The sequence below is a fragment of the Lithobates pipiens genome, unplaced genomic scaffold, assembly GCF_037356315.1.
Source record: "Lithobates pipiens isolate NorthernLeopardFrog02 unplaced genomic scaffold, aLitPip1_a1.2 Scaffold_25, whole genome shotgun sequence".
NCBI classification, from domain to species: domain Eukaryota; kingdom Metazoa; phylum Chordata; class Amphibia; order Anura; family Ranidae; genus Lithobates; species Lithobates pipiens.
In genome coordinates this window covers 133,913,194-133,938,940 of record NW_027507787.1, presented here as the reverse complement: position 1 = coordinate 133,938,940, position 25,747 = coordinate 133,913,194, and positions in this window count along the sequence as shown.

Genomic DNA, 25,747 nt, shown 5'->3' with positions numbered 1-25,747 from the left:
GGAGATTTCAATGCGGTACCAGATCACGCATTGGACTCCTCATCCCCCCAAAGGAGAAGGTCCTCTACCCTCTCCTCCTTTTTACATCTGGAAGAATTTTATGACCCCTGGAGGTGTCAACATGGTACTGAAAGAGACTATACGTTTTATTCCACTGCTCAGAGGTCATATTCCAGGATTGACCTGTTCCTGACATCCAAAGTGCTACTGCAAGCAGTTGCATCCACTAAAATTGGTGTAATATCGTGGTCTGATCATGCCCCCATCTCTATGGTTCTCAATCTCTCCCCTCCTACCTCCCCATTCACAATTTGGCGACTAAATCCCAACTTGATCAGCACCAAGGACATTAGGGAACAGGTCAAGACTGCCATAGAAGATTATTTCGATGTAAACCAGCACTCTGTCCCCAAGCCCACCACGTGCTGGAACGCACACAAAGCAGTTCTACGGGGAATTCTGCTACGACTAGGGGCTCAGGAGAAGAAAAAGCGCTCAGCGACCCTTAACACTTATCTAGATAAGATAAAATCTCTAGAGAAGAGTAATATGAAATCGCCCTCTGCCTCCACGCACGCAGAACTCAGCAAACTGAGATCTGAATTGAGTACTTATCTTCAGAATAAACATGAATTCTATCTCCGAAAACTTAAACTAACTTGGTACTCTCAGGGTAACAAATCAGGGAAAGCTCTAGCCCAACAATACAAACACAGGACTGCCCAATCCACAATCTCCCACCTAATAGATTCTAAAGGCAACAGACTGACTAATCCCAGAGACATAGCCAACTGCTTTTGCGCATTTTATCAACAATTGTATAACTTAAAAGACTCCACGACGGATACGCAGCCCACGACAGAGAATATCCAGACATTTCTCTCCAACGTTGCCCTCCCCTCCCTCTCCCCTTCTCAAGCTGCTGACCTAGCCTTACCTTTCTCACAGCTGGAAATTAAAAACGCAATTAAAAGTCTCCCCCTTCATAAAGCCCCGGGTCCAGACGGTTTTGGAAACGAATATTATAAGACGTTTGTAGATGAACTGACCCCGCATTTATGCAACTCCTTTAATCACATGCTGGCCACAGGGGAGATCCCCTCGGAATCCCTAGAAGCAACCATCTCCACCATACATAAACCAGGGAAGGCCTCGTATGACCCGGCTAACTATCGCCCTATCTCACTACTTAACACCGATCTAAAAATGTATGCCAAGCTTCTTGCCACCAGACTTTCACAACACATGACTTCCCTAATACACCCGGACCAGGTGGGCTTTATTCCCCGCCGCCAAGCCTCAGATGGCACCCGCAGGTTTGTAGACCTTATCCACTGGGCAGAGCACAGTCGAACGCCTTCTCTGCTGATATCACTGGATGCAGAGAAGGCGTTCGACAGAGTCCATTGGGGTTATCTTGAGGCAGTTCTCCGGAAATTTGGCATAGAGGGCGAGTTCTTAAAAGCTATTCTAGGGCTATATACCTCACCTACTGCGAGGGTCCGCACTTTCGGCATTCTCTCAAATCCCTTTAGAATCACTAATGGTACACGTCAGGGCTGCCCACTCTCACCTTTGATTTTCGCTTTAGTCATGGAGCCTCTGGCGCAGTCCATCCGTGCGCACCCCCATATACATGGTATTAATGTGAAAGATACCTGTCATAAGATAGGTCTCTATGCAGACGATGTCATCATTGCTGTCTCCGATCCAGTGAAATCCCTTCCTACCCTGACTGACGTCCTCCATAAATTTAGTGAAGCTTCCCTTTACAAATTAAACCACTCAAAATCAGCCATGCTTGGCATAGAGATTTCGCCAGCGCTCAAAGCAGAAATTACTAAAATAGCACCCTTCTCCTGGGCCCCCGGTTCATCCCTGCAATATCTAGGCATTCAATTGGTCTCTCCCTCCTCTGGTTTGTTACGAAGTAATCTTGTCTCTTTATTCACGAAACTGAACAATTTATCCTCAAATATGACCTCCTTGAAAGCTTCATGGGCTGGTAGGATAGCCCTAACCAAAATGTTTCTCCTTCCACATGTTCTTTATTTCTTTCGGACCCTCCCGCTTCCGATTCTCTCAGCAGACCTAGCTAAACTGCAGCGTACCTTAGATTCGTTCATATGGGCAGGACGTAAACCCCGCTTGAAATCTTCTGTTCTAAGCACTCCCTCTACCTCAGGAGGGATGGGCTCGCCGGACGTTAAAAAGTACTACAAGGCAATCATACTAGACCAGGGGAGACAACTTTGGTCGCAAGACCCCAACACGAGATAGCACCAAATCGAAGCAGCAACTCTCCCAGCTGACCCACAACTGACCCTAGCTGCAATCTGGTTGTCTCTTCCGATCACACGATCCATCCTTCCCACAGTAAGGGCCTGCCTATCTCAATGGAGTGCAATTCGCAAAGATCATCTGGGCATACACAGAGCTGCATTGAACAATCTCCCCTTACTAGCGCTCCAACTTCTCTCTCCGGACCTATCAATTAAGCACTGGCATGAAGCCGGAATCAACACCATTGGAGCCCTGTTTCTTGGTCCGGATCTAAAAAGTTTCCAACAACTGATTTCGGAATTTAGTCTCTCACATAAGGACTTTTATATCTACTTAAGACTTCGACATATCATCTCTCAAAGCTTGACGACTCCAGATCCCACCTCCAAGGAGCTTCTCCATTTCTATAACCGCCCTCTTACTGTTTTAAAGGGCATATCCTTCATCTACAAACTCCTTTCCAGACCCACCTCATCCTCAAAATCTTCGAGCATACTCTACTGGGAATCCCTGCTACATTGCTCTTTCCCCATGGAAGATTGGCATTGAGTACTTCGCACCCCACTAGTCATCTCCAAAAACATTACACATTGGGAAGCGGTCATGAAACTGTTTCATAGGTGGTACTATACACCGCAAAAGTTAGCGACCATCTTCCCCACCCACTCCCCACAGTGCTGGAGAAATTGCAACTCCACCGGGGACTTATTTCACATCTGGTGGAGCTGCTCGGCTATTGGATCCTTTTGGCTACAAGTTTCCTCTCTGGTTCAGACCTTAACCAACTCTCCCCAACAGCTGACCTCGCGAATGGCTCTCTTTGGTCTGGATTCCCAATATTGGCCCTCCTCCTGTCTACCCGTGGTACACCACGTCTTAATCTCAGCGCGCCTGCTCATAGCTCGTGCGTGGAAAAACCCCCTCCCTCCAACCCTAACTGAGCTCATTAACACACTTAATGTTCATTGTCGCATGGAATTTCTTTTCTCCAGAGTACACATGACAGAATCTAGATTTAACAAACAATGGTCTTCCTGGTTATCACACCCAAAATGTGTTAAGCTTGTCTAACTAGTAATCCATCATCCCCAGACCAAGTAGAGCCGGCAGCGAAAGTCACTGGTTCAGTGTACTATTTCTCATACAGTATTTGTAAGTTAGCTCTGATTATCCTGCAGCTCAGGTTTTTCGATTCAAGCATTTCCATCAATTTCCTCCTCTATCTTACCTGTTTCTCTTCCCTTCTCTTCTTCCTGATCCTTTTTACAACCGCATTGGGACTAAATTTCACTCTCACTCTACCTTACCGTGCACTGTTTTATCTGGCGTGGCGTCCCCACTCGACACAGCCCACTGAGGTGTCGAGAGGGGACGGGATGCCCCCGGACCTACCGGACCTAGCGATACGGAATGTGTAGTATACAGCAACTGGGCCTCAGGCCCATAGGCCTTCTCCTTTTTCTTTTTCTTTCCTCTGTTAGTAACGCATGTTTTTCAATCTATCCGGGCAATTCCTGCTTGTCTTATTTTTCTTTGGCCCGTCAACTCTCTGTTTCTTATATACAATGGTTGTTATCAATATCTGTTATTGTATTATACTACAATAAAATCTTTTGAAAAAAAAAAAAGCAATCTGACCGCCACAACAGTCAAATGATGATGCTGTGGTGCACTGGTAAAAAAAAAATGAATTTGATTCAATATCTTAATTTTCCAAAAAATAGTGACAATAAATTACAACTTCAAAAAACTCACCATGGTTCTTACCAAATACCTTGGACTGTCTACTTTCAAAATAGGGGTCATTTGTGGGTATATGTACTGTCCTGGCATTTTAGGACCTCAATAAATGAGGTCAAGTGGTTAACCCCTTCCCAACCAGTTGCCACAGTTGTACTGCGGCAGGTTGGCTCCCCTGGCCGAAACTACCTAACTGTAAGTCAGTTCGTTTTTTGACCACTAGGGGAAGCGTGCTTGCCACGGCAGTCACGATAACCACCGGGCACCCACAATCGTTTTGCACAGACAGGATGGAGATCTGTCAATGTAAACAGACAGATCTCCGTGCTGTCAGGGGTGAGGAGAGCGATCTGTTGCTCATATTAAGTATGAACATCGATAAGTCTCTTTACCCAGTCAGTCCCTCCCCCCCCCCCCCCCACAGATAGAATCACTCCCTAAAGAGCACAGTTAACCCCTTGATCGCCCCCTAGTGTTAACCCCTTCTCTGCCAGTGACATTTACACAGTAATCAGTGCATTTTTATAACACCGATCACTGTATAGATGTCGATGGTCCCAAAAATCAGTCTGCCATAATGTCACAGTCCCAATAAGAATCGCTGATCACTGCCATTACTAGTAAAAAAAATAATAATAATAAAAACTCCATAAATCTTTCCCCTATTTTGGGGATAGGTATAGCAAAAAGTACAAAATATTGAGTTTTTTTCAAAGTTGTCACTCTTTTTGTTTATAGCGTACAATATTAAAATTGCAGTGATAATGAAATACCACCAAAAGAAAGCTCTATTTATGGGTAAAAAAAAGGACATCAATTCTGTTTGGGTGCAATGTCACATGACCTCACGATTGTCAGTTAAAGCAGCGCAGTGCCGTATGGCACAAAACGGCTTGGTCATTGAGCAGCCAAATCTTCCAGGGCTGAAGTGATTAAACACTTCAATAGAGCATTTTCACCCCATTCCTGCACAGGCCAATTTTAAGTATTCAGCACTGTAACATTTTGAATGACAATTGCGCGGTCATGCAACACTGTACCCAAATGAAATTTTTATATATTTTTTTCCCTACAAATAGAGCTTTCTTTTGGTGGTATTTGATCACCTCTGCAGTTTTTATTTCTTGGGCTATAACAAAAGAAGTGTGACAAGTTTGAAAAAAAAACATTTTTTACTTTTTGCTATAATAAATATCTATATTTTAAAAAAAAATAGTTTCTTCTGTTTTGGCTGATATGTATTCTTCTACATAATTTTGGTAAAAAAAAATAAATGCAATAAGCGTATATTGATTGGTTTGCACAAAAGTTATAGAGTCTACAAAATAGGGGATAGATTAATGGCATTTTTATTATTTTTTTTATTTACTAGTAATGGTGGCGATCTGTGATTTTTATCATGACTGATATTGCAGCGGACATATCGGACACTTTTGGCACTATTTTGGGACCATTCACATTCATACAGCAATCAATGCTATAAACATGTACACTGTATAAATGTCACTGGCAGGGAAGGGGTTTAACAATAGGGGGCAATCAAGGTGTTAAATGTGTTACCTAGGGAGTGATTCTAACTGTAGGGGGAGGGGACTTGCAAGGGGAGGAGACTGATCAGTGTTCTTCTGTACTGGGAACACACCATCAGTCTCCTCTCACCTGACAGGACATGGATCTGTGTGTCATGCTTTCTTGATTACTTTGCTGCCTGGCTACCCTACGTTGTCTCCTCTGAAATATCCATGATCATTCTTGATGATTTCAACATTCCTGTCAATGTTAACAGCCCAACCACAGCTAAACTTCTCGACTTAACTTCATATTTTGATCTAACACAATGGACACATACTTCCACTCACTCCATTGGTAATACCTTTGACCTTGTATTCTCCCATCTCTGCAACCCTGGCAACTTCACAAACACCCCCTTTCCTCTCTGTGATCACAACCTCATTAATTTCATTGTATCTGTGCCTCCAACCACCCATCCATCTAAGCAGCAAACAATTACTTGTAGGAATCTTCACCACCTTAACCCTTCTCTTCTCTATTCTGCTACTGACCACCTATATGACATAATCTCTCCTCTGTCCTGTCCTGGCCACCTCTGTCTACAACAGTTTGCTCTCATCATCACTAGTTGCTTCTCTAACGACATGCAGAATCAGGTCCCAATCGTTACAACCCTGGCAAACTGACAACACTAGAAACACTAGAAATCTCAAGACACATGACTAGTGTAGTCTGAATGTTCCCCTTATATTATTCCTTACCTATTAGAAACGAGACCACACCATAGGTTGAAGTAAACTGGCCACAACAGCCTTTATTAAACATAACTCAAAATTCACTCCAATAACTTGTAAATATGAAAATATATAAATATATAAATATAAATAACTTTATTAACAGTAAACCACATTAAATAACATTAACTGCCCATTCTGGTGATCTCTGACGGTGACCCCACTTAAACCAATACCAAATCACTGCGGTACACCTGACCAACTTCCCAAAGGCCTCCACCTGTGACCGGTCGGAGACAACTTCCGCCAGTGAACATAACCGTATTCCCTCCAACGTTCCCTCCAACGTTCAGGAATACCCAGAGGGGCCGATCGTTAGATGAGCCCCCCACACCCTCAGATCCCTTCTGAGTACCTGTCTACCGTCAGAAACCACCAGAAAACACACCGCCACAGCCCGAAAGGGTGACCCCCTCAACCTTGAGGGCCACCCCACACCCGAAGCACTTTTTGTATCCCCTCCTGTAAGCCCAAGGACCAGAGGTCAATCCCCACATCCGATAGGTGAACGCCATCCTGCCGAAGATAAAGCCCCACATTCACCTCCAACTCCCGATGTCGAACCACAATGCCCCCGTTCTGCACCACAAACCGCCCAACCACCTTATTCACCCTTATCCGAGTTTTTTCAATGCTGGCTAAAGACCTAGCCCACCGCCACACCGTTCTGGCCACAATGTCCGACCACACCAAAATGGTGCCCGGGAAAAGGACTCGCAGGCGCAACACATCCGCCTTAATATCCGCCAAAATGTCCTTCACCTTCCGAACGCCCAGGTCGTTGCCCCCCGCATGAACCACCAGCACATCCGGGGGCCTGTCTCTCGAAGCGAAGCGCTCCACCTCCCTCATGACACGCTCCCACCTCATGCCCGGGAACCCCAACCACATCACCCTAGCCACCCGCCTGGGGATACCCAATTGCCTGCCTGCTGGTAGAGAATCACCTCTCCTGGCCCCCCAGCACACGTACGAATGCCCCAGGATCCAAACGAGGCGTGGAGAACCTCCATCTGGAACGAAAACAAAAGAAATAACACAACAACCAACGGAATGCTACAAGCACAGTACTCCCCCTCCAGAAATTCCAACAACAAACAACAACCCCAGCCGCACCCACCTTACCCCAGTATCAACTGCGGCCGGACATAGGACCGGAACCTCCGGGACTCCCACCTACCAATCCGGCGAACCACCGCCTCCTCCAGCCCACATCGTGCCGCTTCCGTTGCCGCCCCAATCCGGAAAGAGTGGGACGCGTATTCCCGCTCATCCACCGCTCTCAGGCATTGCCGAAAAACCGACACAAACTGAAACCGGGATAGAAAAGAGCCCTCCGCATGCACCAAAAAGGGGCCCGCCCCCGCACGCCGTACCGCCCGGAAAGCCCGTACTGCCGCCACCGGGCACACTGCCGAGCCCGGAAGGGCGAGCAGCGTAATCGCCACTCCCTTGCCCCGTTGATCAGTCTTAGACCTACGCAACCGTATACTCACCCGATCCGCAACCACCTGCACATCCTGATCCAACAGACCCCCAGCGCCACCTCCTTACCCAATTTGTCATCCACCACCCCCAGGTGATCTAAAGCCGAGCGCAAATTCCTGGCTAACGGCGGCACCCCTTCCAAAGAACAGGGAATCCTAAAACCGTCCCGAAAGCCCGAAATCAACCCCCGCGCCGCCTCACCATCCGGATACCTATTTAGGAAAGGAAGCATCCTTCCCAGGTTCACCGGCGTCATCCCTTTTGTGACCGGCGTCACCGGCGCGCTTACCCTTTTTGAAACAGCGGGACAGGGGGTGGGTGCCGCCGCACCCGGAGCACTCATGTTTGAAACGGCACGTGCCCCCGAATTTACAAGCCCCCTCATTAAAGGGCCAGCACACCCCCCACTTTTTTCCAGCCGGCAGTCCCGAGGACGACGCACTCCCGGCCCCCCCCTGAAGAAACGGAGTGGGCGTCCGCGGAGCAGACATAAGCCTCATCCATAGGCTTATGTCCTTGTGATCCCAGCGCAGTTCAGCCCGCACCGCCTTCCGCTGACGAAACTGCTCATCATAGCGCAGCCACGCCAACCCGCCATACACCCGATGAGCCTCACCAATCGCGTCCAGGTAACAAAATAACGCCGAGCAATGCTCGGGGTTCTTTTCCCCTATCACGCTAGCCAAGATAGCGAACGCCTGAAGCCAATTCGCAAATGTGCGCCGGATCAGCCGATACCTACGCTTCTCCTCGTCGTCCTTCTTGGAACTGTCCGGCTTGACCCTATCCAAGTTAAACTTCTCGAGGGGGAGCAAAGAGAAAATCTCCACATACTCACCCTTGCCGATCTTGTCCCTCACCTCCTGCTTCAAATGCGCCCCCAACGGGCCCTCGAAGCAAACATAAACTTCGCACCGGGCAGCATCCGTGAGCCTAACCAGATCGGACCGCGCCCCCGAGTCCGCGGGCACCGGGGGGGCCCCCAGCTCCCGCATCCACGCTCCCCGACGCCACCGCAGGCGGTGCGTCCTGCGCAGGCACAGCCTCCGCCCCCCCGGCCCCCCCCCCAGTACTCAGCCAGGGGGCCACCTGATGCGGCCCGAGCCCCCAGCAAACTTACCAACAAGGGCCCGCAGCCCCTCCAACAGCTCCTGCAGCGGACCCGAGGGGCCCCCCAGTACAACTGGCCCCGCCCCCCCAAATGGACCAGCCGAAACCCCCCCCATGTCATCCCGGGACCCCATGGGCCCCGCACCCCCCTGTGACACCCCCATCAGATCCCGCAAAGCTCCCCCTCCCCCACCGGGCCCCTCCCTCCCCCACCGGGCCCCGTGCAGGCCCGGCGCCATTGCCATGCTGCCGCGAAGCCCCGCCCCCTCCGGTCGGCGGCACAACGACCGCCCGGACCGGGGAGAGCTGAGTACCGGCCGTTTCGCCGGGGGGACCGAACGGTCCTCCCCCGGGCTCCGGGAGTCACGAGGCGGCCGAGGTGTAGGCCCAGGGGAAAAACGCAGCTGTACCTCACCTGTCCCGCCGCCGTCCTCATCGCCATCCGCCAGGTCACCCACGCGGTCCCGCAGCCAGTCCGCGCCGTGCACCTCCGCCGCCCGTCGCAGCCACGCGAAGAGTCCCTCCAGGTCAGCCATAGCAGAGGAGCAGCGAAAAACTGCCTCCTCTGTGTCACACTGGGCTCCGAATGATCCCTTAAAGCCACACCCCTCCCTTTTATGTGACCCCTCCCCTACCCTGAACTTGTTCCTGCAAACCTTTTCCTCAACTCCACCCCTAAAGCTTAACCCTCTGTGTCCCTCATCCACACTGTCATGTCCAGCACTCCTTATATCATTTCATTCTTAATCCGTGCTTCTCTTTGTCGTGCTCTTGAACGACTGTCTACTTGCCGACTGTCTACAAGCCTACTTTGTTTCTCTTATTATTACTTATTTGTCATCCAGTCCCCGTTGGCTCTTCTCAACCTTTAACTTTCTGCTTTGTCCCCCACCCCATCTACCCAACAACTTACTCACTGCCCAAGAGATTGCCAATCACTTCAAAGACAAGATTAATGCAATTCGAGGACACCTCCACTGTGTGTACATCTTCCCCACCCAACATGCCTTGCCTAACAGCACATTCAACACTCTCCTCTTTTGAATTGGCTACTACTGAAGAGGTTACAAAACTTTTCTCAGATAGCCACCTAACCAATTGTCCCTTGGATCCTGTTCCTTCACAACTACTACGGTCACCCCTCCTCTTTTATCCTATGCTCCCTCACTCACATCTTCAATCTCCCCCTCTCTAGTGGCACCTTCCCCTCCCCTCTAAAACATGTGCAGATCACTCCCATACTTAAAAAGCCCTCACTGGACCCCACCAATCTAAACCACTTAAGACCCATCTCATTGCACCCATTTACCTCTAAACTTCTAGAACACTTAGTCTACAACCGTCTTATCTCCTACCTCAGTGAAAATAACCTTCTTGGCCCATTACAGTCTGGCTTTCACTCGCAGCACTCCACAGAAACTGCCTTACTAAAACTCACAACAATTTACTAACTGCTAAAACCAACAACCAATAGTCCATACTCCTACTATTTGACCTCTCTGCGGCATTTGATACTGTTGACCACCCGATCCTTCTCAATAAACTACATTCCCTTGGCCTCCGAGGTTCTGCTCTATCCTGGTTCTCTGCCTATTTATCACAGCGCTCCTTCAGTGTCACCTACAACACTTTCTCCTCCTCTCCATTGGCCCTTTCTGTGGGGGTTCCCCAAGACTCTGTTTTTAAACCCCTTCTCTTCTCTATCTACACCTCCTCCCTTGGTCACTTGATAACCGCCCATGGCTTCCAATACCACTTATATGCCGATGACACCCAAAATTATCTGTCTATTCCTCACCTCCTTCAGTCTCCTCCCGCATTACTAACTGACATATCAGCATGGATGTTGCACCACTTCCTTAAAATAAATCTCTCTAAAACTGAGCTATTAATATTCCCCCCTGCACGTGCCCACCTCCATGACTTTTCCATCAAAATCAACAATGCGACTATCAGTCCCCTTCCTCCCCTTATGCCAGGGTACTATGTGTAATCCTAGACTCTGCTTTGTCATTTCAGCCCCAAGTCCAATCATTGTCAAAAGTTTGTAGAATTCATGTCCTTAACAACTCTAAAATTCGCCCCTTTTTAAAAACCGAAACTACCAAGCTTCTCATTCACTCCTTTGTTATCTCTCGCCTTGACTATTGCAACACCCTTCTCATTGGCCTGCCTCTCCATAGGCTATCCCCTCTTCGGTCTATCATGAATGCTGCTGCCAGACTTATCCACCTTACCAACCACTCATTGTGTGGACACGACCCTCTCCTACAATCCCTACACTAGCTCCCAATCACCCAGCAAATTAAATTCAAAATACTAACCACAATAAACAAAGCCATTCACAACTCTGCTCCAAGCTACATCACCAGTCTTGTCTCCAAATATCACCCAAATCGTCCTCTCCGCTTTTCTCAAGACCTCCTACTCTCAGCTCTCTCGTCTCCTCCTCCCTTGCTCGTCTCCAGGATTTCTCCAGAGCCTCTCCCACCCTATGAAACTCACTACCTTCACTGGTCCGGCTATCCCCTACTCTTGCTACCTTCAGGTGATCCCTGAAATGCATCTCTTCAGGCAAGCCTATCATGTCTCCAACTAATCTCCTACCACTTCCGTCATCTCATTCCCCAGAGTTACAACCTGTTGTACCACCTATACCACCCGTCCCACCCTATTAGATTGTAAACTCTTCTGAGCAGGGCCCTCCTAATCCTCTTGTAATTTATTGTATTGTAACTGTATTGTCACCTTTTATATCGTAAAGTGCTCTGTAAACTGTTGGCACTATATAAATCCTGTAGAATAATAATAATAAGCACTTTACACATTGCTCTATCAGTATACACATACTGATGTTCATACCATATAACATATGGTACACTTACTGAAGTTAATTAGCGCTGCACTTTTTACTTTATATACTCTTACAATTTTGTCAAGTGTCAGCTACTGTATAATATTTTGTGGCAAGTGCAGTAATTCATATTTTTTTCTCTCCCCATTGTACCCCTGAGGAAGACACGCGATTCCTTGTGTTGGGGAGGGGACAGTACAGTGTAGGTGGAAGCAGGAGCATTAGCACAACCTGTTGTGACAAAACAAGTGGACCTATGGCTCTCACTGGGTTACTAACAGCTTTGTTGGATATAGATTGGTGTGCAATAGCACCTTTAATGTGTGAGTACCCTAAATTGGGATTTTTAATAGTGTTTTTTAACCACTTAACAACCGGCCCATAGCCGAATGAAGGCTACAGGGCGGTTGTTTAACTCTGAGAGGCCGTCATATGACGTCCTCCCAGAATTCGGCGCGCACTCAAGAGCATCCGTGAGCGGCCGTTTACCACGTTTATCACTTGTAAACAAACCGGCGTTTTGTTTCCAGCGGAGGGGGAAGAGATTGGTGTCAGCAGCGCTGTGGGCTGCATCTGCAGTGCCCACATCGCTGCTCACAGAATTTAACCCTTCAATACCCTGCCAATACTCTGCAATGCCAGCTAATACTCTGCAGTACCCGTCAATACTCTGCAGTACAATTCCAGCCAATACGCGGAGATACCCTGCCAATACTCGGAGATACCCTGCAATACCCAGCCATAGACGCGCCCCCCCCCCCCCCCCCCCGCTGCCCTCCGGTGCGTCTACCAACTCGCCAATATGATCAAAGCCAGAATCTTTTTTTTTTTTTTTTTTCAGGCTTCCCAGCTCAGAGTTGAGATGTGGGGTCTTATTGACCCCATATCTCACTGTAAAGAGGACCTGTCATGCCATATTCCTATTACAAGAGATGTTTACATTCCTTGTAATAGGAATAAAAGTGATCAAAAAATTTATTTTTGGGGAAAAAAATGTCAAACTAAAATGAACAATAAAAAAAATAAAATAATATTTAAAGCGCCCCTGTCCCCATGTGCTGGCATGCAGAAACGAACGCATAAGTAAGTCCCGCCCACATATGAAAACAGTGTTCAAACCACACATGAGGTATTGCTGCGAACGTTAGAGCGAGATCAATAATTCTAGCCCTGGACCTCCTCTGTAACTCAAAACATGTAACCAGTAAAAAAAATTAAAGCGTCACCTATGGGGATTTTAAAGTAGCGACGTTTGGCGCTATTCCACGAGCGTGTGCAATTTTGAAGAGTGACATGTTAGGTATCTATTTACTCAGCGTAACTTCATCTTTTACATTATGCAAAAATTGGGCTAACTTTACTGTTTTTTTTTTTTTTAAGCACAAAACTATTTTTTCCCAAAAAAAGTGTTTGAAAAATTGCTGCGCAAATACCCTGCGAGATAAAAAGTTGCAACGACCACCATTGTATTCTCCAGGGTGTTTGCTAAAAAAAATATATGTTTTGTGGTTCTATGTAATTTTATAGCAAATAAATGATGATTTTTACATGTAGGAGAGAAATGTCAGAATTGTCCTGGGTGCTCCAGAATGCCTGATGGCGCTCCCTGCATGTTGGGCCTCTGTATGTGGCCACACTGTGTAAAAGTCTCACACGTGGTATTGCCATACTCGGGAGTAATAGCAGAATGTGTTTTGGGGTGTAATTTGTGGTATGCATATGCTGTGTGTGAGAAATAAACTGATAATATGATAATTTTGTGAAAAAAAAAAAAAAGTAAAAAAAAATTATGAAGAAAAATTACTAATCTGCTAAATTTTATAACAGAAACGAAGAAAAATGCATTTTTTTACAGAATTTTCGGTCTTTTTTCTTTTATAGCACAAAAAATAAAAAACCCAGCGGTGATTAAATACCACCAAAAGAAAGCTCTATTTGTGTGAAAATGGGTACTGTGTTGCATGACTGCGTAATTGTCATTCAAAATGTGAGAGCACCAAAAGCTGAAAATTGGTCTGGTTATTAAGGGTGTTTAAGTTCCCAGTGGTCAAGTGGTTAAACAATAAAATACTATCCGGTTTGCTTTCTTTTTTATATGCATCAAGGATATATTTTCATAACGATCCAAGAATCTGCAAAGCCAACTTGACACAGAGCCCATGGGTGGTTCAACTGCGTGTATAAAACAAACGTAATTGTGCGGTCACACGCCCTGAGGTGAGGATAACTACAAAGGGGAGAGCACGAGGATCCACTGCAGCAAACCATCTCTGTCTGGAACTTTACAAAGATTATTATTAATGGACCCATGCATTTTGCTGCAAACACTCCATCCTGTACCCTTACAAGCTCTCCAGGACCTGCTGTAGAATAACATCTCCCCAGCATGATGATTCCACTGCTGTGCATCCTAGTGAGGATGATGTATTTATGATGATGTGTTGTGTTTGTCTTATGCTAAACAAAGTGTTGGTCCAATTGGCAAAAGAACAAATTTTATCACATCAAGCCAAAGAACCTTCTTCCTGACATCAGAGCCTTCCGGGTTTTATTTCACGCAAACTGTAGCCTTATAGATTTTTTTCTTCAGATTTACCAAAACCATATAATATCAAGTCAAACCTTAAAGCCCCATACACACTATCACTTTTTCTGCTGAGTTATTCCTTCAGGTTTACCAAAACCATGTAGTGCAAGGGCCTACCTGATTGCATACAAAGTGAAACTCCTAAGGTTTGACCTCATATTATATGGTTTTGGTAAATCTGAAGAAAAAACTCAGCAGAAAAACTGAGTGTGTATGGGGCTTTAGAGTTTCAATTTGTATGCAATCAGGCAGGGCCTTACACTAAACGGTTTTGGTATATCTGAAGACAAAAATATGCAGAAAATCTAATAGCGTGTATGGGACGTGGTTCCAAGCACACTGAGCTTAAAAAAACCCTCATATAGAGCATTTAGAAGACAGTTTAGCATTTTTCTGCCAGAAAGCTCCAATCAGAAACGCAAAGCCAAAGTTTTTTTTTTTTCCTGCCTCTAAATGCTGAGCTCAAGATATGCCTGTAACTGTCATAATGTGCATGGACATAGGATAACTTTGAGCTGCTTCTACAAGCCAAACACCAAACTCCTGTAGAAGAAGCAACTTTTAGGCTGGGTTCACACTGCTGTGGCTAGGAGACCCGGATGTGATTCACACCGCACCGCAGTGCAAATCACATCCGATCTCTGTGTGATGCGAATTCAGCCATATAGATAGTATGGCTGAATTCGCATCGCACCCGCCCCCCAAACTCGCACAGGACCCTTTTTTTGGTCCGCAGCAGAATCGGATCGCATGCGATCCGATTCCTGTGCGAGTTTGCAGATCGCACTGTGATATGCAAACTGATCTGGGGGTGTCATTAACGTTTCACTGACACTCCCAGCAGTTCGCATAGGGCAGTGTGAACTGCCGGCGGGAGGCATGCGATGCGGGAACCCGCCGCGGATTTGTGGCGTTCCCGCATCGCTTCAGTGTGAACCCAGCCTTAAGCCAGTGTGCATGGGGCCTTAAACTTCACTAGGAATCAGGGAGACCACTAGAAAATTTCTTGGTAATCGCTGGAGGCTCTGGCTCTATGAACACTAGCTGTTGCTCAGGCAAAGCCTGAAGCAATGATCCAGGCCTAAATAAGAGGGGGAGATGGGCTGGGTGTGCAGCTAATTGAATAAACAGGTGCTTAACCAGTCTCAAACACAAGTTTTGTAGGCTAATAGGTAACAGCTGAGCATAGGGAGTTAAAACTATAGCATTACATATATCAGCATGCTTGTTGGTCTTTAGCAATAGTGGAGACAGATTGACAAAAACAAAATTGCCCTTCTTACACTCATATTAAGTCATTGTCCTAAAACATCAATCTTAATAAAATAAATAATACATGACAGTGTTTATACAATATAAATTATATTATTATATTTATATTGCATACAATATTTTAACTAAGTAGCAATCAAACAACATTTCACACTCCCTGGAATTCATAAATACTGGTTCAGACAGATTTTGCACAAGTTTCTTGTGTGCATTCTAAAAGCGGTATAGTACACACCAAATCAACCTGTCTAGAACTTGAATTTGAAGCATGCTGTGCCACTTTTAAAATGCATGTGAGACACTTTTGCAAAATCTGTTTGCACCAGTTTCTTTCTGTACACAAAAAGAGAGTTGGTCTTGGCTCCAATTTCATAAGATACGAACTGTCTGTAAATTATTTTGAAATTGGATTATTTTGCATTTCAAAACTACTTGAATTTGATATGCAGGTCACTGTCAGAACCAAATTCTTCTTGAATTTGGTGTAATGCATTAACAAGAGTTATTAACCGCTTGTCGACCGGCGCACGCCGATATAAGACGGCAGAATGTCACAGGCAAATGGGCGTACCTGTACGTCTCTTTAAATTTGCTGCCCTGCCGTTGCATGCATACGAGTTGGTCGGGACCTCTGTGAGTTGGATCGCGGGTCCCGCTGACTCAATCGCTGTGGGGATACCCGAGATCGTCTCACAGGGAGGAAGAACGGGGAGATTCTAATGTGAACAAGCATCTCCCCGTTCTGCCTAGTGACAGTGTCACTGATCTCTGCTATCTGTCATCAGAGCAGAGATCAGTGACGTGTCACGCACAGCCATGCCCCTCACAGTTATAAACATGCCCAGGACACACTTAACCCCTACACTGCCACCTAATGATTAACCCCTTCACTGCCAGTGTAATTTACACAGGAATCAGTGCGTTTGTATAGCACTGATTGCTGTATAAATGACAATGGTCCCAAAAATGTGTCAAAAATTTATGTGTCCACCATAATGTCTCAGTCACGATAAAAATAGCTGATCACCACCATTACTAGTAAAAAAAAAAAAATGATTGATTAAAATGCTATAAAACTATTCCCTTTTTTGTAAACGCTATAACTTTTGCGCAAACCAATCAATAAACGCTTATTGCGATAATAAATATGGTATAGTAAATGTAAAAAATAATGCGTTTTTCTCAAAATTGTCGCTTTTTTGTTTATAGCGCAAAAAATAAAAACCACAGGGGTGATCAAATACCACCAAAAGAAAGCTCTATTTGTGGGAACAAAAAAGGACGTCAGTTTTGTTTGGGAGCCACGTCGCACGACCGTGCAATTGTCAGTTAAAGCGACGCAGTGCCGAATTGCAAAAAGTGGTCTGATCGTTGGCCAGCAAAATGGTCCAGGGCTTTATTGAATTCACCCCCTGTACGTTGCTTGCGTTTTGTTTTTTTCTCGACACCTTTCATGAAAAAATTCAAAGCCGGTGCTGCCCCCCCCCCCCCCCCAGACTGTTTTTTTTTAAAGCTACCCCACTAGAAATTAAGGACCATATTCCATATTCAAGTGTTTTTATGAATGTAGGGGTGGAGGGGGAGCTGAGGATTATAATGTGGGGGGGGGGGGGGGTTGAAGGACTGAGGGAGCTGAGGACTGTGATGTGGGGGACTGAGGGCATTAATATTGGAGGAGCCTGAGGACTGTGATGTGGGGGGGCTAAAGACATTAATTTGGGGGGAGGATGAGGACTGTGATGTGAGGGGGTGAGTACTGTGATGTGGTGGGCTAAAGACATTAAAGTTGGGGGGGGGGGGCTGAGACTGTAATGTGTGAGAGCGACTGAGGACTGGGATGCGAGGAGGCTGAGAACTTTAATGTAGGGGTCTGAGGACATTAAAGTGGGTGAAGCTGAGGACTGTTATGTGGGGGGGGGGCTGAATACATTAAAACAAGGGGGGGTGAGGACATTCAAGTGGGGGCGCTGAGGACTGTCATGTGGTGGGTCTAAGGACTGTAATGTCGGAGATGAGAAATTAAATGTGCGGGGCAAAGGGGACTGTAATGTGGGGGCAGCTCTGAGGACAGGTTGTGTGAAGGGGGAGGGGACCATGAGGTGCAGTGGGGACTGAGGACACTGATGTAAATATGGGCTTAGATCTTTGCATGAACATTTGACACACATGTCACGGGGTAGGTCAGCCTTTTCACTTTAATGGTCTTCACTACCCGTAAGAAACACTGAGAAAGAAGTGTCACACCAAATTGCGCCACACCAAGTTGTATGATGCTGCAGCAACATGTGGTTTGGTGCACAAGAAAATTTGTCACAGGTGCCAATATGAGAAGCTGACCTCTGCTGGAAGAATATTTTACCGAACGGACCTCATGAATGAATGCAACACATGGTGTACCACATACTACAATGTACATACTGTGTATTGTGGTGCACTGTGTTGCCAAAAAAAGGCAAAGCATGTTTTTTTTTAATCAGTCATGTTACCTTGGCAGCCCAGTCATAATCCTATGCAAAATGTAACGGTTCAGCAGATGCTGGCTGCGATTCGAACCATTATTGAGCAGGCTGAATGTACAAAGTTGATCATTCGATCAATTTGGGTGCAACCAGCCTGCCGGTTTCTCTTGCGATTATCACTAGTGGCTGCTAGCGATAATCACTGGCTTCCCCCACCCAGAGAAGGCAATTGCTGATTCCTCTGTCAACATAGTCAGTGTTGATGAGGGAATTGTGCAAATTTCTTGGTTGCAGGAAAATAATTTGAACCATATACGGCCTGTCTAACACATGTAAACACATTGCAGAGACTTGTTGTGAATGGACCCTAACTGAGGTTATACAGTTATACAGCATTGGTGAGGTTTGTAATACATTTTGCCAAATGTTACCCATTCCTATAATGGTTTCCAGCTCGGCCCTATTTTATCTTGTAATAAAAAGTACAGTAGTTTCCTCTTCTTCTACTTTAGCTACGGTTTTAACATTAAACTTGTGTCTTCCATAGAGATGACAAGAACTCCGACCATCCACATAACAAGCTATCCCTCTGAATTCTGTCTTTGAATTTCTATGTAGATTTGATGCTAAATGGTAGGCAGGTACAGCAGTACTTTATGATATGGTAAATGTAGTAAGAATGAAACTGTCCGTAGCTAACTTTCCTTGCCCATATTCTACTGTGACATCTTGAACAGTGAAGTATACTTCACTCATAAGCTTCTTTTGAAGACTTGATGGTAGGTATTTCATAGGACTCTCGCTTTGCAGCCTTATCTAGGTCTCTGCATACCTAGAAAATCTGCATCTCTTCTGAGCCTGTTTTTAACAAATAAGACTACTGAATTTAGCAATTCTGAGGACCCACCAGCTTTAAAAATGATACCTAGTTTTTATACTGCTGGGACTCTGCAAGGAATATAGAACAAATTAATTTTTGTATTCTCCAGTCAATTGTCCTAATCCATGCAGCCATTGAAATATAATCCATGTTCTCATTAACCCTTTTGCTACCACTGCTGAAACTACTACTGTGGTACAGTCAAGGCACTAATAAAATCGTATTGCTGCAAAAATAGATCCAGGGTTGTAACTGCCTCTGCTGTTCTTTAACCACTGGGCACTTAAACCCCCTTAATAACCAGACCAATTTTCAGCTTTCGATGCTCTCACATTTTGAATGACAATTATTCAGTCATGCAACACTGTACCCATATGACATTTTTGTCCTTTTTTTCACACAAATAGAGCTTTCTTTTGGTGGTATTAGGTCACCGCTGTTTTTTTTATTTTTTGTGCTATAAAGAAAAAAGACCGAAAATTCTGTAAAAAAAAAAAAAAAAAAAAAAATTCTTTGTTTCTGTCAAAAATTTTGGCCAAAATTTATACCACTACATATCGTTGGTAAAAAATAAGTACAAATTGGTGGATATTATTTGGTCTTTGTGAAAGTTATAGAGTCCACAAGCTATGGTGCCAATATCTGAAAATTGACCACACCTGAAGTACTGATGGCCTATCTCATTTCTTGAGACCCTAACATGCCAGAAAATTACAAATACCCCCCAAAGACCCCTTTTTGGAAAGAAGACATTCCAAGGTATTTAGTAAGAGGCATGGTGAGTTGCAAGTTGTCATTTTTTTCCCCACAGTTCTTTGCAAAATCAAGATTATTTTTTCCCCTTTTTTTTTCACAAAATTGTCATATTATCAGGTTATTTCTCACACACAGCATATGCATACCACAAATTACACCCCAAAACACATTCTGCTATTACTCCCGAGTATGGCGATACCACATGTGTGAGACTTTTACACAGCGTGGCCACATACAGAGGCCCAACATGCAGGTAGCGCCATCAGGCGTTCTGGAGCACCCAGGCCAATTCTGGCATTTCTCTCCTACATGTAAAAATCATCATTTATTTGCTAGAAAATTACATAGAACCCCAAAACATTATATATGTTTTTTTAGCAAAGACCCTAGAGAATACAATGATGGTTGTTGAAACTTTTTATCTCGCACGGTATTTGCGCAGCAATTTTTCGAACGTGTTTTTTTGGGAAAAAAAACTATTTTGTGCTTAAAAAAAAAAAAAAACAGTAAAGTTAGCCCAATGTTTTTGCATAATGTGAAAGATGAAGTTACGCCAAGTAAATAGATACCTACCATGTCACCCTTCAAAATTGCATACATAGGCAACAGTTTAATTTTATTTACTGTTTACATGTTTTGAGTTACAGAGGAGGTCTGGGCCAGAATTATTGCTCTCGCTCTAATGTTCACAACGATACCTCACATGTGTGGTTTTAACACCGTTTTCATATGTGGGAAGAACTTACGTATGCGTTCGCTTCTGCATGTGAGCACAGGGGGACAGGGGCGCTTTAATTTAATTAAATTTTTTAATTGTTCATTTTACTTTATTTATTTTCGATTGACACTTTTTTCTCCAAAAATTTTTTTTTTTTTTTTTTTTTTTTTTTCATTCTCTTTTAATTTTTTTGATCACTTTTATCCCTATTACAAGGAATGTAAACATCCCTTGTAATAGGAATATGGCATGTCAGTCCTTTTTACAGTGAGATATGGGGTCCCCTCTTGCCTCCTTTAGGCCCGGTTCACACCGCTGCGGGGGGAGATCCGGATGTGATTCGCACAGCAAATCACATCCGATCTCCGTAGCGATGCGAGTTCAGCCATACAGATAGTATGGCTGAATTCGCAGCGCTCCCGCAGCAAACTCGCACGGGACCCTTTTTTGGGTCCACAACAGAATCGGATCGCATGGGGGTTCACACCATGCGATCCGATTCCTGTGCGAGTCGGCAGATCGCACTGCGATATGCCGACGGATCTGGGGGTGTCATTAACATAACATTGACACTCCCAGCCGTCCGCATAGGGCAGTGTGAACTGCCGGCGGGAGGTGTGCGATTGTGGGTAAACGCCGCGGATTCGCGGCGTTCCCGCATCGCTATAGTGTGAACCCGGCCTTAAGAACGATCAAGCAGTGGAACAGCTGCTATGATCATTCTTAATGGTGTAGGGAATCGCTGGCTGAAAAATCTGATATCTGAATTATGCCTGTAGATACAGGCATCATTCAGATATCCCTGCACAAAGTCAAGGACGTCATGTGACGGCCAGCGGACGGGAAGTGGTTAAAATTCTTTTTTTTTTTTTTAACACAAAGTTGTCCATTTATACAATATTTCTAACACATAGCATATACATACCAAAAATAACACCACAAAATAGATTCTCCTACTCCTCCTGAGTATGGTGATATCACATGTGTGAGACTTCCACAGCCTGGCCACATACAGAGGCCGAGTACAGCTAAGCATGGCTGGGTATTCCCGAGTATTGCAGGGTATCACTGTGCATGGTTGGGTATTGCAGGGTATCACTGTGTATGGCTGGGTATTGCAGGGTATCACCGGGTATGGCTGAGTATTGCAGCGTATGGCTGGGTATTGCAGAGTATCACCGAGTATGGCTGGGTATTGCAGAGTATCACCGAGTATGGCTGGGTATTGCTTGGGTATCACCGAGTATGGCTGGGTATTGCTGGGTATGGCAGTTTATGGCAGAGTATTGGCTGGGTATTTCAGGCTATTGCAGAGTATTGCTGGGTATTGCAGAGTATTGGCAGGGCATTGCTGGGTATTGCAGGGAATTGCTGGATATTGCAGAGTATTGGCAGGGCATTGCTGGGAATTGCAGAGTATTGGTAGGGCATTGCTGGGTATTGGCAGGGAATTGCAGGGTTAATTGTCGGTGAGCAGCGCTGTGGGCACTGCAGATCCAGCCCACAGCGCCGCTGACACCGATCTCTCCCCTCTCACTGTACCGATCGGTATAGAGATTGGAGGGAGGAACTGGTGTCATAACATGACGCTGGTTTGTTTACAAGTGATTGCTCCGTCATTTGACGGAGTGTTCACGTGGTAAATGGCCACGATGAGCGTCCGTTTACCGTGATCCGTCGGGTCCTGTGGACCCGGCGGTCACCGATGCTCTTGAGTGCGTGCCACAGGGGGCACGCGAGAGCAGAATTCTGGGAGGACATCATATGACGGCCTCCCAGAGTTAAGCAACCGCCCTGTAGCCGTCATTCGGCTATGGGCCGGTTGTTAAGTGGTTAATAGGAATGAGATGAACACCCCCCCATGTTCAGTTCGCACCAGAACCTTCGAACGGACCAAAAATTTGGTCCAAAAATTACGAACTTTAGAACCCTATTAAAGTCTATAGGACTCGAACATTCGAAATTAAAAGTTATAATTTTAAAGGCTAATATGCAAGATATGCAACAGACAACACCAGCAATAAGGGGTATTTTCAGGTGTATACTGTACTGGAGGCACACAACACCCACTTTAACTCCTGCAGATGCCTGAAAAGAGAACACTGTCCCTGCCTATCTTGCTCTTTCCCTGCACGCTGGAACACACCACACAAGGCCGCCGCACTGGCGGCCTTATATAGTGTGGGGCATGTACTAAACCCCCTGAGCTATAATTGGCCACAGGCATCCTACTCTCCTCGCTGCCAACGCTGTGATTGGCCAAGCATACGGGGTCACAGTGCATGCTTGGCCAATCATGAGCCAGCAATGCACTGCGATGGCGTAGTGCATTGTGGGCCGTTCGTGCCACGCAAATTTGGTACGAACGGTTCTGAATTCGCCGAACAGACGAACGGCCGATGTTCGAGTAGAACATGCGTTCGAGACGAATACTGAGCTCATCCCTAGTGGTTAATATAGAAAGTGATTGGGGAGGCTGGAAAGTCACTTGATCACATACAATACTTCACCGGTGCCAGTGATTTGAGCTTACTCTGCAGATCAAGGAATCTATGTCCACAATCCGTATCCACAATCTGTTTGCAAAAACAAACTTTTATTAGCAAAGTATGCTGTCACATTCAGAGGCATATCAGCTGGCCACTGAAAGTGATAACGTTTAGGAAAAAAAGTATACTAAAATAAAAAAATAACTTCAAAGTGGAATTTGGCCCCCGCACAAAAAAAACTTTAAAGTTAGCAGCTACACATACTGTATCTGCTGACTTTTCATAATAGGATACTTACCTGTCTATTCAAATCTAGCGACGTCAGCACCTCAGCCAATGTTTACATCAGCTCTCGGGTGCTACCGATGCCATAGTAGATAAGGAAACAATGGTGGCCCCAGGTGCTGCACCCATGTAAGAAGCTGGATGCATGAATTCTAACGGGGGGGGGGGGGGCACCTTATTAGAGCAAGAGCATAGGCACAGAGCACAGAGCAAGAGCACAGAGCATAGGCTTCAAAATAGGTTGGGCTCAGGGCTCAGAGCATTGCGCTATGAGCCCACCCAAGTGTGTTACAATCAAACACCGATCCTCCTCCAGGCCAATCAGGGCTGAAAGGATAAGCATGGTGATTGCCTGTCGAGGAGGAGGGAAGAAACGGAAGCTGCAGTGATGCCCGCAGAGAGCAAGGGAAGCCACTGCCGTGATGACCACAGAAAGCAGGGGAAGCCCTGGAGAATGCTGCCCATCATAGATGGGGTAAGTGCTCCAGCCACGGACCGGATGGGGAGTGAGTTTCACTGTTTGCAACACCCCAAAAAAGTTACCACTAGCTACCATTGTAAGAGAAACCAGCAGTGAACCTTCACAGCCAGTTTCCCTACCATGCATGCATGAAGCGCAATGCACTCTCTAACTGGCCCAGTGGTAGGGCAAGATGGAGAAGGGGGGCCAAACTTTGGACATACCTCGTCACAGCAAGGTGCAATGGAAGTGGGGACAGGGACAGGTACCTGTCAAAAATGGGTACCCGCTCCCCCCACCCCCGAAAGGTGCGAAATGTGGCACTGGATGGGGGGAAGAGTCAGATAAGCAGAGCTTCCACTTTTGGGTGGAACTCCGCTTTAACAAATCATACAAGTATATAATGCAAACCCACAGGCTGCACGCATATCTATTTATTAATTCAAGGGGACATTGTAATATTTATAATTTCCATTACAAATTAGGAAGACCTTTTTTTCTCCCAGGTTCATGTAAAATTGAGATTGCATGCCAAATTATCCATGCTGCCTCTTTCTAATGTATATTTTTGGTGTGGAGTTAGGAATTCCTAATCCAAAAAGTCAATAATGCCACCCAGGACAACCGAGCCCTTTGTTTAAATTCTGCTGACGAAACCATGAGCTGTCATTCATAGCAAGTGAAAGGATGATCAACATAAAAGGACAAAGTAATTTATGATGAATTTACATTGAAGGACATTTTTGGATTTTTTATTTTTTTTCTAATAAAGGATTTGTCAGAAAGTGTGTTTCTTTATTTAAAACATACTTTTTTATAAAGTTTAGATACTCATTCACTAAAAAGGGGTGGTATCTAGGCCAGGCTTGTGAGGAAGAAGCTTTTATCCTCATCAACATGGGGACAAGGTGCTTTGCCAGGGGGTCCCTACTGGCAGGGTACCCTTCTAATGTTGAGGGCATGTAGCCTGTAATGGTCTGGGGACACACACGCTTTTCCCCCCTTTACTTAGCTTTCCAGGCTGCAAGCTTGAATAATGGTCTGGTATAGATTTTGGAGGGACTCCATTCTTTCCATTTATTTACTTTTTTGCATGTTTTATCCCCTTAAAATTTAGATATGGGGTTCAGGGGAACCTCCAGGCTAGTTTTTTTTTCTTAATTTACAATTCAATTAAATGGTGGGGATGCTTTACTGCTTGTTAGGACATTGGCGGCCACCAGTTTCCTAACAATAATCCTGAAGGAAGCTGGCGCATTTAGCAACAGTGGTAATACCACTGCAAAATGTTTCACTCCTCGCTGCAGCTCGGACAAAATTGATGTTCAACTGAGATGACACAAAATTGCAAAATTCAGTGAAATGTATGCCACAGCAAGTGCATAGTCACAGGGAATTGTGTAATTTGTAAATATATGTCACATTCAAGGTAAATGTATGGCATTCTTCAAAATGTATATTTTCAATCTTGAAAATCATTTAGGTTAGTCTAGCAGTAATTGAAACAAATATCTACAAATTAATATATGATTTAAAATGTTTACCATTATGTATACCGCTGGCATATTTCAGGGGAAAGGCTCCCCCCCCCTTTTTTTTTTTTTTTTTTTTTTTTGCATTTTAAGTGTATTTATTCATACAGTTTCTATTGGCAGTGGGGCTATCTTTTTAAAAAAAATTGTGAATCCATATTATCCATTTTATGTATTGGAGCAACTTTGCTGGGCAGTATTTTTTTTTAATCACTTGCCGACCACCTAACTGAGAATGTATGTCATGATTTTGACGTTAAATACTGGGGTTATGGCTGCAGCTAGATGACATAACCCCAGTACTGTTTTTTTTTTTCTAAGGCATGCCCGCTTTCCAATAAAAGTGATCTCAGCATTGAGATCACTTTTATCGGACACGGGAGAGGTGCCCCCCACCACTTTTTGGTCATTTTCAAGCTTACCGGAGCCATCTGTTAAGCCTGGAAATAATCCAATGTGGCCGTTTGCTGGGCAGTAAGTCGAGTGAGGGAAAGATGGCCCCCACTCGGCTCTATGCCCTTGGAGGAC